This window comes from Oxyura jamaicensis (genome assembly GCF_011077185.1).
Source record: "Oxyura jamaicensis isolate SHBP4307 breed ruddy duck chromosome 11 unlocalized genomic scaffold, BPBGC_Ojam_1.0 oxy11_random_OJ72260, whole genome shotgun sequence".
Lineage (NCBI taxonomy): Eukaryota > Metazoa > Chordata > Aves > Anseriformes > Anatidae > Oxyura > Oxyura jamaicensis.
The window spans coordinates 187,473-202,015 of record NW_023304249.1 but is presented as its reverse complement, the minus strand read 5'-3'; positions in this window follow the sequence as shown (position 1 = coordinate 202,015).

The window sequence follows — 14,543 nt, the reverse complement described above, 5'->3', positions numbered from 1 at the left end:
AAAGTGAGGAAGAATTTCCTCTTGGCTGGGGTTTGCCAATGCTGTAAATCCATCTGTAGGGCTCAGAAAGGCTGCAGCCACATCAAGCAAGGTGCTGACCTGGTCCTATTTGCTCCTGCTGGCGCCATGCGCTGTGGCTGGAGGCTTCTGGTGGCAGAGCTCAAGGAGGAGGTGGAGAGGCTGAGGGTCATCAGGGAGAGTGAGAGGGAAATAGACTGGCGGAGCAACTCCCTGCAAGGCCTGAAGGAGAGGCACCAGGGTGAGACACCCCAAACAGTGGTGGACCCCCTGCCCTGTTGCTGTCGGGCAGAGGGAGGGGATCTAGGAGTTAAGGAGGAATGGAGACAGGTCCCTGCTCGACGTTGCAGGCAATGCCCCCCCCTACCGGCCCTGCCTTCCCAGGTGCCCTTATACAACAGATTTGAGGCCCTGGAGCTTGAGAGACTGGTGAGTGAGGATGTAGTAGAAAGTTTACCCAGGAGGATGCCTAGAGCGAGGAAGTCCATTCCACGCCTCAAGACTGGCTCCACCAAGAAAGAAAGAAGGGTAATCGTTGTAGGCAACTCCCTTCTCAGGGGAACAGAGGGCCCTATTTGTCAGCCTGACCCTACCCATAGGGAAGTCTGCTGCCTCCCTGGGGCCAGGGTCAGGGATATTGCCAGAAAGCTACCCAACCTGGTTTGCCCCTCTGATTACTACCCGCTACTGATAGTCCAGGCTGGCAGTGATAATACTGAAGAGAGAAGCCTGAAGGCTATCAAACAGGACTTCAGGGGGCTGGGACGGTTAGTAGATGGAGCGGCAGTACAAGTGGTGTTTTCGTCCATCCCTACAGTGGCAGGGAGGGGTACAGAGAGGACACGGAAAACCCACCTGATAAACATGTGGCTCAGAGGCTGGTGCCAACACAGAAATTTTGTTTTTTTTTGACCACGGGGCGCTTTAATCAGAACCCGGTCTGATGGCCGCAGACGGGTCCCAGCTGTCTCCAAGGGGAAAACGGATCCTGGCCCAGGAGCTGGCAGGGCTCATTGAGAGGGCTTTAAACTAGGTAAGAAGGGGGACAGGGCTGAAATAAAGCTTGTTGGAGGTGTACCAGGGGAACAATCGCAAGGCCGGGGGAGAAGGCAATGGCCCAACTGAAGTGCATCTACACTAATGAACACAGCATGGGTAATAAACAAGAGGAGCTGGAAGCCATTGTGCAGCAGGCAGGCTATGACTTGGTTGCCATCACAGAAACGTGGTGGGACCACACTCATGACTGGAGTGCTGCAATGTCTGGCTATAGGCTCTTCAGAAGGGACAGGCAGCACAGAAGGGGTGGTGGAATGGCTCTCTATATTAGAGAGTGTTTTGATGCTGTGGAACTCAAGGCTGGGAATGATAAGGTTGAGTCCCTATGGGTTAGGATCAGCGGAAAGGCCAACAAGGGAAGCGTCCTGATGGGGGTCTGTTATAGACCGCCAGACCAGGATGAGGAGACGGATGAGAAGTTCTACAGGCAGCTGGCAGAAGTTGCGAAATTGTCAGTGCTGGTTCTTGTGGGGGACTTCAACTTCCCAGACATATCCTGGAAGCACAATACAGCCCAGAGAAAGCAGTACAGGAGGTTTCTGGAGAGTGTGGAAGATCCTGATGCAGCTGGTTAGTGAGCCTGCCAGGGAAGGTGCCCCGCTAGACCTTCTGTTCACTAACAGAGAAGGACTGGTGGGAGATGTGGTGGGCGGGAGCTGTCTTGGGCAGAGTGACCATCAAATGGTAGAGTTCTCTATTCTTGGCAAAGTCAGGAAGGGGACCAGTAAGATCGCTGTCTTGGACTTTCGGAGGGCTGACTTTGAGCTGTTCAAGACACTGGTTGGCAGAGTCCCTTGGGAGGCAGTTCTGAAGGGCAGAGGAGTCCAGGAAGGCTGGGCACTCTTCAAGAAAGAAATTTTAATGGCACAGGAGCAGTCTGTCCCCACGTGCCCAAAGACGAGCCGGCGCGGAAGAAGACCGGCCTGGCTGAACAGAGAGTTGTGGCTCGAGCTTAGGAGAAAAAAGAGGGTTTATAATCTTTGGAAAAGAGAACAGGCCACTCAGGAGGACTATAAGGATATTGCAAGGCTGTGCAAGGACAAAATTAGAAAGGCCAAAGCTCCTCTGGAGCTCAATCTGGCTACTGCCGTTAAAGATAACAAAAATGTTTTTATAAATACATCAACACAAAAAGGAGGACTAAGGAGAATCTCCACCCTTTAGTGGATGCGGGGGGAAACTTAGTGATGAGAGATGAGGAAAAGGCTGAGGTGCTTAATGCCTTCTTCGCCTCAGTCTTTAGCGGCAAGACCAGTTGTTCTCTGGACACCCAGTACCCTGAGCTGGTGGAAGGGGATGGGGAGCAGAATGTGGCCCTCACAATCCATGAGGAAATGGTTGGTGACCTGCTATAGCATTTGGATGTATGCAAGTCGATGGGGCCGGATGGGATCCACCCGAGGGTACTGAGACAACTGACGGAAGTGATGGCCAAGCCGCTTTCCATCATTTATTGGCAGTCCTGGCTATCGGGGGAGGTCCCACTTGACTGGCGGCTAGCAAACGTGACACCCATCTACAAGAAGAGCCGGAGGGTTGACCCGGGGAACTATAGGCCTGTTTGACCTCAGTGCCAGGGAAGCTCATGGAGCAGATTATCTTGAGCGTCATCATGCGGTACTTACAGGGCAACCAGGTGATCAGGCCCAGTCAGCATGGGTTCATGAAAGGCAGTTCCTGCCTGACGAACCTGATCTCCTTCTATGACAAAGGCATACCCTTAGTGGATGAGGGAAAGGCTGTGGATGTTGTCTACCTTGATTTCAGTAAGGCATTTGACACCGTTCCCCACTACATTCTCCTCAAGAAACTGGCTGCTCATGGCTTGGACTGGCGTACGCTTCGTTGGGTTAAAAACTGTCTGGATAGCCGGGCCCAAAGAGTTGTGGTGAATGGAGTCAAATCCAGTTGGAGGCCGGTCACTAGTGGAGTCCCCCAGGGCTCGGTACTGGGGCTAATCCTCTTTAACATCTTCATCGATGATCTGGACGAGGGGATCGAGTGCACCCTCAGCAAGTTTGCAGACGACACCAAGTTAGGTGGAAGGCTCTGCAGGACGATCTGGATAGGCTGGACCGATGGGCCGAGGCCAACGGTATGAAGTTGAACAAGGCCAAGTGCCGGGTCCTGCACCTGGGGCGCAACAATCCCAAACAGCACTACAGGCTGGGAGATGAGTGGTTAGAAAGCTGCCTGTCAGAGAAGGACCTGGGAGTTTTGGTTGGTAGTTGGCTGAATATGAGCCAGCAGTGTGCTCAGGTGGCCAAGAAGTCCAGCAGCATCCTGGCTTGTATCAGAAGCAGTGTGGCCAGCAGGTCCAGGGAAGTGATTGTCCCCCTGTACTCAGCTCTGGTGAGGCCACACCTCGAGTACTGCGTTCAGTTTTGGGCCCCTCGCTACAAGAAGAACATGGAGGTGCTCAAGCGAGTCCAGAGAAGGGCAATGAAGCTGGTGAGGGGTCTGGAGAACAAGTCTTACAAGGAGCGGCTGAGGGAGCTGGGACTGTTCAGCCTGGAGAAGAGGAGGCTCAGGGGTGACCTTATTGCACTCTACAGGTACCTGAAAGGAGGCTGTAGTGAGGTGGGGGTTGGTCTATTCTCCCACGTGCCTGGTGACAGGACGAGGGGGAATGGGCTAAAGTTGCGCCAGGTGAGGTTTAGGTTGGATATTAGGAAGAACTTCTTTACTGAATGGGTTGTTAGTCACTGGAATAGGCTGCCCAGGGAAGTGGTTGAGTCACCATCCCTGGAGGTCTTTAAAAGACGTTTAGATGTAGAGCTTAGGGATATGGTTTAGTGGAAGATTTGTTAGTGTTAGGTCAGAGGTTGGACTCAGTGATCTTGGAGGTCTCTTCCAACCTAGACGATTCTGTGATTCTGTGATTCTCCTGGTCATATCCCTCCTGCTTTGCACCCGTCCTGCTGTGTCTGGCACCAAGCCAGACTGAAACACAAACGCTCACATAAAGCCCAAGTGCTGGAGGTAATTTGTTAGAAATACAGTTATGTGGCTGATCTTGATCTGGTTGAATCTGGATGATCCAGTAATGCCCAGATTAAGGAGCAGAACTGCAGCCCCGACCTGCCCTTGGATGGAGGAGCTGTGGGCAAGGGCAGAGCCATCTCCTTCCCAAAAGAAGACGTGGCTGTCCAGCTTCTAGGTAGCTCCTGGCCGGCAATATTACGTCCTTCTTGCTCCATGCCCACTCCTTGCCACAGCACCTCCCCTGGGATTTCTGAAATCAGTCTGTTCCAGTTAACTGTAATCTTGCTTTGTACCATGGCTCCAGCATAATCAGTACTAAATCTTGTAATGACATACTGCAACACAGTAAATTACAGCACGGTTGGGGCTTTTTTTCCAGTGTTTCTGAGAGGTAATTGAAGAGTGCAATAAAGTAGGGTCAAACCATGTCACTTTTTGATGATAAATCATACATGAAATATGCTGAAACTGTCAACTGCTGATAAAAGATAGTGTCTACAATGTCCAATGTACTGCAAGGGACAAAGGTAAACCTCCACCATCTTGGGATCATAGGAACAAATGGTTTTCCATGGGGCAGAGCCGTGACTCCTGTCTCATTTGGGTGATGCTCAGCATTGGACTCGTTCCCCATCCACCCCAAGGCATCTACAGGCTCTCATCTTGCAAGTCCATGAGGTGAATGGGCCCTTCTGTCCACGCAGCCCTTGGGATGATGGGGTGGTTATGGGCTGGTGGCTCCATGCCGTTCAAAGAGTGAGGCCTTGGAAAAGTATTTGCTTTATGCTAGTTTCACTTTGCTCTCAGAGTTTACCAGTGGAAAGCTGCCCTGGTGGGGCTTAACTTGGTGTGAAAGCAGTAGCTCGGCCACGTCTATGTATATGTGCATGTCTGGGTTTGCAAGGGCTTCTGGAGGCAAAGTAGGGAAGAACTGGCTTGAGATGAATTAATAAAAAAACACCTGCACATGGAAACAGCATTTGCTTTGTGTTGTCTACACATGCTTAAAAATATGTGCTAGTTTACCGGGCACAAGCTTGGAGGCAAGATGTCAAGCTGGGAGTAGATCCCTGGTGGTTTAGGGGATGGGGGTTGAACAACTGACTGGGTGGAACATGTGTAGTACGAAGCAATGGATGGAGCTACTCCTGGCCATCCTTCTGCATGGTCATGGGGACACATGTTGGCCTGAGCCTTTTGGAGCCAGGCATTGCAGAGGGAATTACCTTGTCCCAAGTAATGTGGGGATGACAGCAAGGCCAGGATCAGGCCTGTCCCCCCCGCAGCCCATGGAGAGAGGGGTCTGTCCCCCTGGTCCTGCTGTGCCACCAACCCCGACACTGCAGCAGAATGGGCATCTGTGCGTTGGCGCAGCAGTGCCAGAGGGACGTCCCTGGGCACTCCAGTGAGTCACAGCGTAACTCTTTGGGCGGCTTACAGATGAAACAAAACAAAAACCAAAACACTTGAGAGGCTCAGATAGTTCTTGTGGTTTGCAGGGAAGTCACCACTGTGTCACATTTACCAGCCGAAGTCCCTGACATCAGCTCTGGGGGAAAACCCCAGGATGTTTTCCTTTTCATCATGTTGACTGGACCAGTATCATGGCCTGCCAAAGGACTCCTGACGATGAACCAGACCATCCCCCTTTTTAGCACTGGTTTCAGAAAGGTGAGAGGCTTCAGTGCTCAGACGTCAGTCTGTCTGTCAGCATGCTCAGTAACTCCCGAACCTTGTGACAGTGTTAATCAGACCTGAAAGCAAGGTGGAAATCTGAGGGGGAATTCAGTTTGTGCTTTCAGAGAAAAACAGAAAGTTGGGTGGAGGGAGAAGACCCTGATTAGCAGCTGCCCTGAGGCAGAGGCAAGTGGAGTTGTGCCATGGTTCATCCTCCTTGAGGGGACAACAAATGTGAGAAATAAAGTTGTGTTTTTGCAATAGAAGGTGTTTTTGCAGTGGAAAATTCCACTAACCTTGCATATTGAAAAGTGATTGTGCGGCACAGCAGTGGGGAGTATGTTAAGCAGATAAGGGGGAGGTCCCACTGTCCCAAAATAAGGAGGATAGCTAAGAAAAACAGGATGAGCAGTACAAAATCAGTAAAACAAAAATCACGGGCCCTCTAGTCACGAGAGAAGAAGGGGAAAAAAGGAAAAGGAGACATGAACGGTTGGTCAAATCAAATTGTACATGTATGATACAGAAGTGCATTGAGTAAGTTGTAAACCTGTAGTACTCAGCCAATGTGGAAACAGGGGAGAAATCAGGTGTTGGGTAATAGGGAATATAAAGTTATGATAAACTTTTACTGTGCCCTCCTGCTTGCAGGATGCCCACCATTGCAATCACGAATAAAATAGCTTCACAGAAGGTCCTGTCTGAAGAAGAAAATTATGTGAGATTTTTTTCTCACACAAGGGTGGGCTTTGCTGCCCTGGGCTGGGGCACTGGAAGTAGCTGAAACACAATGGGGTCCTCTGATGTCCTCCACTCACCCACAATCCACAGCTCAGGCCACAGGCACCACCAGGAGATGGGACTCACATCTCCTCCAGCCATCAGGAGCTGAGCCCCACCGAGCCCAATGCTGCGAGCAGATGCTTGGAGCTCTTGGCTCCATCACTGCTGAAGGAAGGGAGATCCAGGCCTGCTGGGTGTTTCAGCAGCTCTGAGAACAAAACCTGGCTGGTCTTATTGGCTTCAGTGGGGAACAGCTGTTCACAGTGTTTCTTCGTATCAGACGGGAACACACCAGTGTAAGACAGATGACTGACTGTACGGGTACTGCTGGTTACTAGGGTTACAGTGCACACAAGGAAAAGGAAAAAAATCTCATATACAGCAAGCAACTAACTATTAATTTTGCTGGAGAGGCAATATTTAAGGCTGTCATTACTCTGGATGTATTTATATGGGTATGCTCTGTCCTGTAGAAAACATGTACAATACTCTGATACTGGTGGATAACTGGAGCTGGGCTGTGCTGGGACACCAGAGATCTGGGGGTGTCCCTGACCTTCCCTGCAGCTGGCCAGCTGAGAATGCCAATTTGAATGTGCTCAAAATGAGGGAAAAACCCCATTCCAACCCCAAAAGTATCTGTTTTGCACAAAGGACCCTGCAAAATAAAGGAGCAGAAGAGCCCCATCACTCAGCCAGTGAAAGAACCTAACTGTCCCCCAGTGTCACACCCACTGAGGCTCATCAGCTCATTTCAGAGACAACCTCCAGGGGAAAATGGGTCAGAAAACAAGTATTGCTTTCCATCTGCAAGGCAAACTGGAGCTGAGAGCTTGGAAGAAGAGGAAAATGGAGACATAAGCCGTTGCAAGAAGGTGCCTGTTGAAAGCAAGCAGAAGCCAGGTGTCAAGGCATTTCTAGAGCTTGATGGATGTAAAGGAAGGGCAACCAACTTTCCTGATTGTGACGGGAGCTGGGGCAGCAGAGGGTGGGCAGGATGCATGGCCGAGGTGGCCAGGGACTATGCTCAACTGGTCATTGGGCTCATCTGCAGAATTAAAGTGCGCAAAGGTTTGGTGCAGCAAACCCAAACTTCTGGAGTCACCCCAACCTGGAAGTGCTGTTTACTCCTTCCCCTGCAAGTGTGGGCCCTGCTGTTTGATTTTCCTGCCCAGCACGCCATGGGGAAGCTGAGACTAATGTCATGGGGGGAGAACACTCTGCTTTTAATAACCAATCGGGGGGGGGAAGAGCTGGGCAGCGGCTCCCCAACCCGTTCTTCATGCCGGGACCAGGATGAGCAGGGATGGAGGGAGGGCACTGCCCAGGGATGGCCCCATGGGGTGCTGCGGGGGCTGTGGGGGCTCAGTGCCCCCCCCCATCCAGGCAGAGCAGATTGCTTTCATCTTCCTGGCTGGAGCATCTGGAGCCTGGACTCGTAAAACTTTCATTGTTACTTTAACCCTTCAGGCCCTTTCTGGGAGATAGGGCTGGCACAGGCAGCAGCATCGCTGGTTGAAGGCACCATTTTAGGGGGCATCCTACTAACACAGTGCTTCTTGGGGCCACCGAGGTCTTTCGCAAGGAAGCATCGTGACTCCAGGCTTGGATGGATATTTCGCACAGTCAACCCTGATGCTCCCCATCCAAAGCCTTTTAGTTCAGGGAGGTTATGCTGAGTTCAGGAGGCAAATTTCTCACCTGGGGCATATTCTTTTTGCAGGAAAGCAGATCTCCAGATAGGGACCTGCTCACAGCTTGGGAAACGCCAGGAAGACAGAGACAGGGCAATTTTGGTGTTCAGAGCTTAAAGTACATTCTCCTCCTTCCAATAGAGATGGACAGTCCAGTAAAATAACCTCAGCTGAAGCAACCAGGGGCACAGCATTGTGGTAAGGCAGAATTCAAGGAATGGCTAAAATGGGACTGTAAGTGGAGATGGTCAACAGCAAGAGCAGCAAACCACAGGGAACAGTGAATCTCTGTCATATGTTCCTGCCCCAAAGTCTTAGCTTTTCTAAGCTCCGTGCGCAGTTCCCACACAGGGGCTCTGCCTGACATCCCTGGGTGTCCCCTGAAGCTCATGGATGCACCTCACTGTGATGGTTTTACTCGAGTGGGCAGCCGAGCTCCACCACAACCGCTCTCTCACTCCTCCCCTCCTCAAAGAGGAAGGGGGAGAAAAGACAACACAAAGAGCTCGAGGTTTGAGATGAGAATGATTTAATTAAGGAAAGGGGAATGGGGAGAAAGAGAAACAAAAGCAACAACAAGGCCGCGCGGAAGCACAGAGAGAAAGAAAAAAAAGTTATTCTCTACTTCCCATCAACGAGCGATGTTCGGCCACGTCCCGGGAAGCAGGGCCTCAAAACACGTACCGGTTGTTCAGGAGAGACCCTCCCCCATGAGAGCCCCCCTTTTATTGCTCAGTGTGACATCAGGTGTTATGGAATATCCCTTTGGTTGGTTTAGGTCAGCTGCCCTGGTGATGTCCCCTCCCCATCAATTGCCCACCCCCAGCCTGCTGGCTCTTGGGGGCCTGGAAGGAGTTCTGATGCTGTGCCAGCACTATGCAGCAATAGACACAACACTGGAGTGATACCAGTGCTGTTCCAGCTACGAGTGCAGAGCACAGCACTGTGTGGGCTGCTGCAGGGAAAGGTGACTCCATCCCAGACAGACCCAACACACTCACCTTTGCTGAAAGCACACGTATCCAGTCTCCTGACCACAGGAGAAATGTGAAAACTTGAGCTAAGAGCAGGCTGAAGACCCAGAGGCTGGATGGCCAAGGGATTAAAAGGTTTTTAGGAGCTATCCTGGTGTTTCAGTCAGTCTGGGTGATTTAATTTTTTTAAAATAGTTGGGTTGGACTCTGGGACTCCTGATGAGGGCTTTCTGACACACTGGGTCAGCCCCAAGCTTGAAAAGCCCAGTGCTATGCAAAAGCTTGTCCACCAGACACCAGATCCTCCTAACCTGAATGATGTGAGGGATTCACATGGCCCAAAGGAGCTGTGCTGGCACCTGTGTTATCAGCACCTCTGGCAGCTGGGATGGCTTTCCTCCACCAGCAGAAGTTATTTATTTTAGAGGCTCACGATCGCTTCTTCCCAGTCTATGTATACAGCCGTTGCCCAGCTCTGTGCTGGAGATAAAAGCTGACCAGCTTCCCGAAGGATAACGCACCACGGGAAGGATGTCTTCAGAAGGCACCTTAGTGCCCTGCTGCTGCTGGGGTTTCTGAAACCTCCAATCCAGGAGACTTCAAAGAGGGCATGACACCCTAGGATCCATGAAGCAGGGAGGTGAAATGCCCTTCCAGTTCAGGCATGCCTCCGAGTTTGCTAAAAACCACTTCTTAATAATCTGTGATTGAAACTGTAATTATGTCATTGCTCTGAACAACCCCATCCACAAGTCCAGGCACGGGGAGCGCCTGAGCAGACGAGGCTGGTGCGCTGCATGCTGTGCACAGCCTGGCCTGGGCCTTCCCTCCTGCGCCCGTGGTTGGCATTATTTGGGCTGCAGAAACTCGTTCTGGTCCCTGCTGCCCTTTCTGATGGGGCCAAATGTGTGCTGGGGTCCTGGGGCGTGCAGCTGCTGGAGGGAGGCTGATAGGGTCCTGTGGCACCAACCATGGTGTGTGGCCTCTCTGTCCCCTGAACCACTGCTGCAGACGCTGCCGGTGGTCAGGAAGCCATCCCCGTTCTCTCTCCTCTCTGCCCTCATCAAGGTCAACTTGATACATTCAGTGCCTGAATTGCAAAAAGGAACGTTCATTCTTTGCGAATTGAGGTCTCAGCTGCTTCTGCAAGGTGCTTAATGCAGACAGCAGACCCTGAAAGCACCTGGCATGTCTGCAGGGGATATCTAGGTCCTAAAAGGACCAGTATTTCTGATACTGCTGGTCTCCTACCTCCCTAAATGGCACCTCACACGGCCCTACACCACACACAGCCCCAGGAGCTGGTGCAGGACCCACAGCACACGTGGGGCATCTCCCACCCCAGGATGCTGGGGTCCTTCCTCCACCCCGGGCTGTTTGACCCAGCGATCTCCCAGAACATGTTCTTGCTCCGAGTTCTTCTTTCCAGAGAAACTTCCACTCCTTCCCCCTGGGGAAGCCAAGCCCTCTCCCCTAGCCCCCACTCTGTGAAATGTGGGATGCTGTTTTCAGCTTTCATTGTTCTCAGATGTTTTTGGACTTTATTAAATAACATTGCAAATGATTATGTTAATTAAAATTCCTCCAAACCTCTCCCTGCTCACCCTCATCTCGTAGCCCCTCCTTAAAACCTCATTCATTTTTGAGACCTTCCCAAGCTGAGACTCTCCAGACCCAGCTTTGTAGGGTTTCTCTGTGCCACGCGCCTCCTCTGTAAAAAGCTCCAAAACGCGAAGAGCTGTCTGCACACCAAGGCTTCTTCTTCATCACCGTCTCGCTATCATCTTGTCTGTCCTTGGAGTGCAAGCTTGAGGAACATGAAAAGGATTTAGACAGGATTTATCTCAGTTATACTGGTCTTTATCTGTGCCAGGAACGCAAGAGCCCACACTATCGGCGGGTATATAACAGCTCACCAAAACAATTCTTCGTCTCCCGCATCCAGGGTTGTTACTGTGCATGTCTCTTTGAAAGACGACATTTTAGGAACTCAGCTCCCATATGTTCTGCATGGACATCAAATAGCTGGAATAATGTCTGTAAAATCCCCATCTTTTTTTAGTTAGTAATCTCTATCCCATGTTTTTGCCTGCTGCATGTGTGGTGTATGTGTCCTTTGGAGATTTGTTAGCCTTGCTGGAGGAACAGAACTTTCCCCTGCAGGAAGATGGGCATGCAGACAAGGAAGAAAACTGTCCTTAAAATTCAAAATTCATCCCAATGAAGGAAGAAAAATGAACTGAATACTAGAAAATGGGATTGGAAGAGATCACCAAAAATCAGCAAGTCCACCGCTAAACTGAAGGGCAATTCAGCTGTCTTTAAACCCTCAGTGATAGGTGTTTTTCCAACCCCTTCTTGAAAATCTCATGTGAAACTATTTTTTTTCAGACAATTTTTCCAAGCCTTAATTATTCCCTGTACTGGTAAATTGCCCTCTGTCACCCAGGCTGCATCTTCCTTCCTGCAGTTTAAGCCTCTGACTTCTTAGTCCTTCCTTTGTGATTATGAAGGGTTTATTTCCTTTCTCTTGGTAGCTATGTTTCAGGATTTACTATGTCCCCTCTCCATTTTTTTTTTTCTTCTCTAGACTAAACAACCCCAGGTCCTTCAAACTCTGGGATATCTTCTAATTTTCTGAGCACTTTACAAATTGTCTTCCAGACTTCCTCTATTACTAGTTCACCACCTTTGTTAGTACATCATTATCTGTCATTTATCATATATTACTTATGGAGGTCAATGTTATTCATTAATTTCTTTATTCCTATTATTATTGTACAATTATTATTACAGAACATAACAGTTGTTGCCCAGATATCAGCCAGCTCTGTATGGTTTTGCAGAGGTAGGGTTGGTTGTGTTAAGGGCAGCTATTCCCAGGGCCAAACAGCCACAGGACTGTAGGGAGCCCTGGGATCTTTGTGACAGAGCAGCAAATTGCTGTGTGTGCATTGCATGCCTGTTAAAAATGTTTTGAAGACAAAAAGAGATTTTGAAACATTAATTTTTTTTTCTGCTTGAAAGGAGCATCTTTGGTGGAGATGTTTGCATGGATTTCTGTGAGAGCTCCATTTCCTTCCCTGTGGATTTTAATTCGGGCCATTTGATATGCACTAAAGTACACCTAACCACATCTTCACTAGCATTTTTGGTGGCATCAGCTACATCTATGGTGGTGACCCCAAATCTAGCTGTTTCTAGCCCACTGCCATATCCCCTGCCCACCACTAAGGTGAGGGCGTGTTGCTTTCCACTTCCCCAGAAAATGACCTTTGAAACAAATCTTTGGCAGCTCTACAATCCTGTTTCCAGATCAGCCACTGCTCTGAGACCCTTTTCTGCACACAGCTCTGCTTGCAGCACAGGCAGGATCTGGGTGCGGGCCCCTCAGCCACCAAAAATGGGCAAATAATTCCAGGATTTCCTTGGCAGAAGGGAAAGGAGGATCTGAGTAGGCAGGAATTGGGGTGCAGGCAGGAATTCCCTACAGAATGTGGGTGGCTGTGCTGACCCCACACCACAATCCTACCTCCACATCTGCACAGGAGCTTCTGGCTCTGCTGGGGGGGGGGCAGCCATCATCTTATCTCCTTCCTCTGCCTCATCTGCTTCCAGGAGGAACTGGGGTGGAAACACGCATCCTGGGAGAAGGACTGGGTGGCTCAAAATGGAGTGGGGGCTCCCTGGGGGCTCCCAGACTACCCACAAAGCCATCTGGGAAGCAGCACCAAGATCCTATCCAGCACCTCAGAGGCAAAACAAAGCAGCGAGGGACATGAGGACCTGGGATGACCCTGCTGGGCAATGCCTGAAAGCTGAAGCTCCTGGGAAGGGGGGCAGCATGAGAAAGTGGATCAGGGCTGGAAACCAAGCGAGGAACCTGTCCCAAACCACCCCGAGTCTGCAGGGCGAGGTGGCTGACCATGGGTGGGCGATGCAGGCACGGGATATGCCCCTTGCAGGACCGGCGAGGCACACAGGATGGGGTTAGCACCATGGCAATGTGGGGACAAACCTGCTGCTGCACATCCTCCTCCCACGCACCAGTGGTCCCACACAGCAGCATGCAAATTACTCCCCCCCCCCTTCCCCCCAATGATCCCCTGGGCTGACGTGGGGCTTGGGTTTGTTACACAGAGGGTGGCAGCAGGGGACAGAGGCCACCGGCTGTCCTCCGGAGACCCCTGCAATGGTGCCCGGCTGTCTGGGCTCCCTTCCAGCCTCATCATGGGACTCCCAGCAAATCCCCCGGGGCAATCCGATCCGTTGGGCGCTGGCACCTATTGCTCTGACACCATGGGTTTTCCACAGTTCAAGGAGCCAAAGTTCATTGATAATGGTCCTGGCGGCTGGGGCGCGCCGGGGGCTTGTGCCACCCCTCTAGGGATAGCACGCGTCACCTGGAGAGGTAGGGCAGAAACACGGCACTGTGGGGATGAGGCCACTCTGCATCCTCTGCATAAAATATTGAGTCCTGCTGCTGTAATGGATCAGGAAAAAAAAAGACCCTCATGATACATTTTATGAAAATAAAAAAGGTTATACCGCTGCTAGTGGATGTTAGCAGTTTTTATTTCACGGAGCAGTCAGACTTGATGATGAAACTCTGCCTGAAGCCTCACGGAGACAAATTACATGTTTCCCAGTAGTCCTTGAATGGCTATCAAATGTGTCATAGTTAGGAGCCAGCCTAAAGGGATTTTTTCTCCAGTAGCTCCCATTCCAGAAAATGAGTCTGTCCATGTGCATTCCCTAAATTTGTCAGTGGTCTAGGAGGCATCTTTGTTAAAATTAGAGCGCTTTGCTAAGGTTTCTAATAACTCTTGAGTAATTGAGGAGGTGAAACAGCCAGGCAGTGAAGCCTTATGTCTGTTCCCAGAAGAGACAACTGGCTTAGTGGGAAGCACTGAGAGCTCTCCATTGCACCAGGGGCAATGCCTCTCCAGCCGGCCCTCCACCAAGGGCTGGCAGGGAAACCCCCACCTGCAGCATGATGTAGGAGCCGCCTCTTGCACCACTCGAGTGCTGCACAGTGTGATATCCACCAAAAGAACACCAAAACTTCTCCAGTTTCCCCTTTGCCCTCCCTGGGCTGGGTCAGATGCAGGATGAGCCCAGGACAGGATGGGGAAGGGTTGGGAAGCCCTCTGCTGCCCCAAAGCAAATATCCAACATGAAATAAATGTATGTTCGAGCCACCACATCACCATTCCAGGCTGGCCTGGAGATGGCTTTGCAGACATGGCACATCAACACTCATTTTGTTAGCAGGTTGCTTTGGATTTGAAGGCACAGAGAGATGGGCTGCTTGTCTTTTGTGCATTAAAAGAAGGGGGGCAGGGAGATGCGT